The sequence below is a fragment of the Coregonus clupeaformis genome, unplaced genomic scaffold, assembly GCF_020615455.1.
Source record: "Coregonus clupeaformis isolate EN_2021a unplaced genomic scaffold, ASM2061545v1 scaf0036, whole genome shotgun sequence".
Lineage (NCBI taxonomy): Eukaryota > Metazoa > Chordata > Actinopteri > Salmoniformes > Salmonidae > Coregonus > Coregonus clupeaformis.
In genome coordinates, this window is record NW_025533491.1 from 684,696 (window position 1) to 690,695 (window position 6,000).

Consider the following 6,000-nt stretch of genomic DNA (forward strand, 5'->3'; position numbering starts at 1 on the left):
AAAGTAACAAAGCCTACCATCAGTAACACACTACGCCGCCAGGGACTCAAATCCTGCAGTGCCTGACGTGTCCCCCTGCTTAAGCCAGTACATGTCCAGGCCCGTCTGAAGTGCATTTGGATGATCCAGAAGAGGATTGGGGAGAATGTCATATGGTCAGATGAAACCAAAATATAACTTTTTGGTAAAAACTCAACTCGTCATGTTTGGAGGACAAAGAATGCTGAGTTGCATCCAAAGAACACCATACCTACTGTGAAGCATGGTGGTGGAAACATCATGCTTTGGGGCTGTTTTTCTGCAAAGGGACCAGGACGACTGATCCGTGTAAAGGAAAGAATGAATGGGGCCATATATCGTGAGATTTTGAGTGAAAACCTCCTTCCATCAGCAAGGGCATTGAAGATGAAACGTGGTTCGGTCTTTCAGCATGACAATGATCCCAAACACACCGCCCGGGCAACGAAGGAGTGGCTTCGTAAGAAGCATTTCAAGGTCCTGGAGTGGCCTCCAGATCTCAACCCCATAGAAAATATTTGGAGGGAGTTGAAAGTCTGTGTTGCCCAGCGACAGCCCCAAAACATCACTGCTCTAGAGGAGAGCTGCATGGAGGAATGGGTCAAAATACCAGCAACAGTGTGTGAAAACCTTGTGAAGACTTACAGAAAACGTTTGACCTGTGTCATTGCCAACAAAGGGTATATAACAAAGTATTGAGAAACTTTTGTTATTGACCAAATACTTATTTTCCACCATCATTTGCCAATAAATTCATAAAAATCCTACAATGTGATTTTCTGGATTTTCTTTTCTCATTTTGTCTGTCATAGTTGATGTGTACCTATGATGAAAATTACAGGCCTCGCTCATCTTTTTAAGTGGGAGAACTTGCACAATTGGTGGCTGACTAAATACTTTTTTCCCCACTGTATATATATATATATATATATATATATATATATATATAGTAATATATATATATATATATATATATATATATATATATAGTAGCTATACCCTCATCTATTTCCTGTATTAACCATGGAACCGTGTCATGTTTCAGGTTGAGTCTGTTACCGCTTGATCTGCGCTCCTCACTATAATGATGTAATTAGCCTACGTCTTTTTTTAATATTATCAACTGTTACTAACGATCCTCAGCAACAACCACACGGCCGTGACGGCGTTTACACAGGAAGCAAATGAAGGTAAATGAAACAATGTAATGAAATGGAATGATAATGTAGACTCTACCAACTGATGGAAACTAACAGTAAATTGGCAGTTGAATATGTGTGGTTAAGGTTTAATTTATTTACACCTAAGAAAACAACAGATAAAAATGAACTAAAACATAATAAACGGTGTTCAGGTGGTTGGAAGCCCAAGGGCTGATATGAAAACCACACAAAAACTATATACAATACATCAATACAAAAATAAAAAAGATTTGTTAAAACAGATAACAGAACCTACTAATTATAAATATATACATTAATTGATCAGTAATCACGAAAATATATATATATATATATATTTGTTTTTTTTATGTGTGTGTGCATGTGTGTGTGTGAGAGTTGGGCTATATGGAGTAGATTACTGAGTAGTTTGGTTCATCAGGCTGACCCCCAGTCTCCATGGAGGAGATTACTGAGTAGTTTGGTTCATCAGGCTGACCCCCAGTCTATATGGAGTAGATTACTGAGTAGTTTGGTTCATCAGGCTGACCCCCCAGTCTCCATGGAGGAGATTACTGAGTAGTTTGGTTCATCAGGCTGACCCCCAGTCTATATGGAGTAGATTACTGAGTAGTTTGGTTCATCAGGCTGACCCCCAGTCTATATGGAGTAGATTACTGAGTAGTTTGGTTCATCAGGCTGACCCCCAGTCTATATGGAGTAGATTACTGAGTAGTTTGGTTCATCAGGCTGACCCCCAGTCTATATGGAGTAGATTACTGAGTAGTTTGGTTCATCAGGCTGACCCCCAGTCTTCATGGAGGAGATTACTGAGTAGTTTGGTTCATCAGGCTGACCCCCAGTCTTCATGGAGGAGATTACTGAGTAGTTTGGTTCATCAGGCTGACCCCCAGTCTTCATGGAGGAGATTACTGAGTAGTTTGGTTCATCAGGCTGACCCCCAGTCTTCATGGAGGAGATTACTGAGTAGTTTGGTTCATCAGGCTGACCCCCAGTCTCCATGGAGGAGTTTACTGAGTAGTTTGGTTAATCAGGCTCACCCCCAGTCTTCATGGAGGAGATTACTGAGTAGTTTGGTTCATCAGGCTGACCCCCAGTCTTCATGGAGGAGATTACTGAGTAGTTTGGTTCATCAGGCTGACCCCCAGTCTTCATGGAGGAGATTACTGAGTAGTTTGGTTCATCAGGCTGACCCCCAGTCTTCATGGAGGAGATTACTGAGTAGTTTGGTTCATCAGGCTGACCCCAGTCTTCATGGAGGAGATTACTGAGTAGTTTGGTTCATCAGGCTGACCCCCAGTCTTCATGGAGGAGATTACTGAGTAGTTTGGTTCATCAGGCTGACCCCCAGTCTTCATGGAGGAGATTACTGAGTAGTTTGGTTCATCAGGCTGACCCCCAGTCTTCATGGAGGAGATTACTGAGTAGTTTGGTTCATCAGGCTGACCCCCAGTCTTCATGGAGGAGATTACTGAGTAGTTTGGTTCATCAGGCTGACCCCCAGTCTTCATGGAGGAGATTACTGAGTAGTTTGGTTCATCAGGCTGACCCCTAGTCTTCACTTGAAGTTATTGAGGGATGATGATGTTTTGAAAATGTGAAGGTAAGAATTCCAGAGTTTGGTACGTCTGTATCAAGTAGAAAATGGACTATGTGAGGTGTGGCAGTGGGGAGGGTGAAGGTTGCCGCAGTGTCTTGTGTTATATAGATGGATTTCAGAATTAACCTGGAAGACTCCATTGAAGGGTTTAGGTAAACTTTCTGGGAGGTGAGAGTATTTGTAGATGAAAGCACATAATTGGTGGACATTAATGTCATAAATAGACAAGATATTGAGTTTCTTAAACAAAGGTGCAGATGGAGCCAGATAATTAGAGGAGGTGGCTAGTCTTGAAATGTATTTAGTTTGATGAGTAATTTGTGTAGGTAGGAGACATATGTACTGGCCCAGACAATATTACAGTAAATGAGATATGGGTAAATTAAGCTATACTATAGAGTTAGGAAGCAAGCCTGATGAACCAAACCACAAATATTTCTGATGATACTAACAGATTTCATCACTTTGCTGCAGACAAATTGAATATGATCTTTCCAGGATCACTTTTCATAAATTAGATCTCAGAGGAATCTAGTGGATGGAACTTGTTCCATTTCATTCCCACCAATTGAGAATCTGGCTATTTTTCTTTCTTTTTTTTTTCAACAATATTTCTTATTCTTATATATACAGTGGGGGAAAAAAGTATTTAGTCAGCCACCAATTGTGCAAGTTCTCCCACTTAAAAAGATGAGAGAGGCCTGTAATTTTCATCATAGGTACACGTCAACTATGACAGACAAAATGAGAAATTTCTTTCCAGAAAATCACATTGTAGGATTTTTAATGAATTTATTTGCAAATTATGGTGGAAAATAAGTATTTGGTCAATAACAAAAGTTTCTCAATACTTTGTTATATACCCTTTGTTGGCAATGACACAGGTCAAACGTTTTCTTTAAGTCTTCACAAGGTTTTCACACACTGTTGCTGGTATTTTGGCCCATTCCTCCATGCAGATCTCCTCTAGAGCAGTGATGTTTTGGGGCTGTCGCTGGGCAACACAGACTTTCAACTCCCTCCAAAGATTTTCTATGGGGTTGAGATCTGGAGACTGGCTAGGCCACTCCAGGACCTAGAAATGCTTCTTACGAAGCCAATCCTTCATTGCCCGGGCAGTGTGTTTGGGATCATTGTCATTCTGAAAGACCCAGCCACGTTTCATCTTCAATGCCCTTGCTGATGGAAGGAGGTTTTCACTCAAAATCTCACGATACATGGCCCCATTCATTCTTTCCTTTACACGGATCAGTCGTCCTGGTCCCTTTGCAGAAAAACAGCCCCAAAGCATGATGTTTCCACCCCCATGCTTCACAGTAGGTATGGTGTTCTTTGGATGGAACTCAGCATTCTTTGTCCTCCAAACACGACGAGTTGAGTTTTTACCAAAAAGTTATATTTTGGTTTCATCTGACCATATGACATTCTCCCAATCCTCTTCTGGATCATCCAAATGCACTCTAGCAAACTTCAGACGGGCCTGGTCATGTACTGGCTTAAGCAGGGGACACGTCTGGCACTGCAGGATTTGAGTCCCTGGCGGCGTAGTGTGTTACTGATGGTAGGCTTTGTTACTTTGGTCCCAGCTCTCTGCAGGTCATTCACTAGGTCCCCCCCCGTGTGGTTCTGGGATTTTTGCTCACCGTTCTTGTGATCATTTTGACCCCACGGGGTGAGATCTTGCGTGGAGCCCCAGATCGAGGGAGATTATCAGTGGTCTTGTATGTCTTCCATTTCCTAATAATTGCTCCCACAGTTGATTTCTTCAAACCAAGCTGCTTACCTATTGCAGATTCAGTCTTCCCAGCCTGGTGCAGGTCTACAATTTTGTTTCTGGTGTCCTTTGACAGCTCTTTGGTCTTGGCCATAGTGGAGTTTGGAGTGTGACTGTTTGAGGTTGTGGACAGGTGTCTTTTATACTGATAACAAGTTCAAACAGGTGCCATTAATACAGGTAACGAGTGGAGGTGACCAAATACTTATTTTCCACCATAATTTGCAAATAAATAAATTAAAAATCCTACAATGTGATTTTCTGGACTTTTTTTCTCTCAATTTGTCTGTCATAGTTGACGTGTACCTATGATGAAAATTACAGGCCTCTCTCATCTTTTTAAGTGGGAGAACTTGCACAATTGGTGGCTGACTAAATACTTTTTTCCCCCACTGTATGTACATATAGATAGGGCTTATTAATATTTATCATATATGACATTCCTGGGAGTGTGTATATTTAAGTTTTTATTATCATAGCATTTTTGTATGTTCTCTATAGTTATGTACTTGGAAATGTATCAACTGACCAATTCGGCCGCTTGGTTACATTTGGGCAAACCCTTGAGGGACACCTGGGAGACATGATACAAAATATTATGTAGAGCTATCATTCTTGAATGTATCCGTCTGAAACCATTGCACACACACTGCTGCCCTCTTGTGGACAACATCTCAATTACACCCAGCTTCTTAGATCAATGTATGGCCTTAAAAAATAAAGAAATAGAAAATGCATGTTTTTTTGTTTAAAAAAAATATTTTACCAGATTTACCAGATGTGTTATATTCTTCTACATTAATTTCACATTTCCACAAACTTCAAAGTGTTTCCTTTCAAATAGTATCAAGAATATGCATCTCCTTGCTTCAGGTCCTGAGCTACAGGCAATTAGATTTGGGTATGTCATTTTAGGCGGAAATTGAGATGATGGGTCCGATCCTTAAGAGGTTTTAATAAATAAGGCCACTAAGCTACCAAGCTGCTAGGACAGAACAGAACAGACCTGGCTGCAACTTCAATTAGCACTGAAGTGTGAAGTGAGATGTGTGAAAACTCTTGAGCCTAACAATGGCAGCAGAGTTTCACAGCCCCCCCCACCCACCCACCCACCCAAATGCAGAGGCCTTTGAAGCCCCCTGCGCCATGGCGTATCCCTGGGCAGATGTCATCACAGTACAGTACCCCTTAAATATTAAAAAGAACACTGCACGGAATAAGTACAAAAATAAACTCCTCAAGGACAATCCATAGACACTATTTGCTGACTGCTACAAAGAGGGGAATGTAAGCGACTTAATTTTCCACACAGACCATCCCCTGGCATGGCACAGTGATATAAGAGCACACTACCCCTATGTCAAGAGAGAGGGTATTGGCCCAGGGTGGAAACTCAGAATACTAGACATTGAGGAAATTGAAACAAC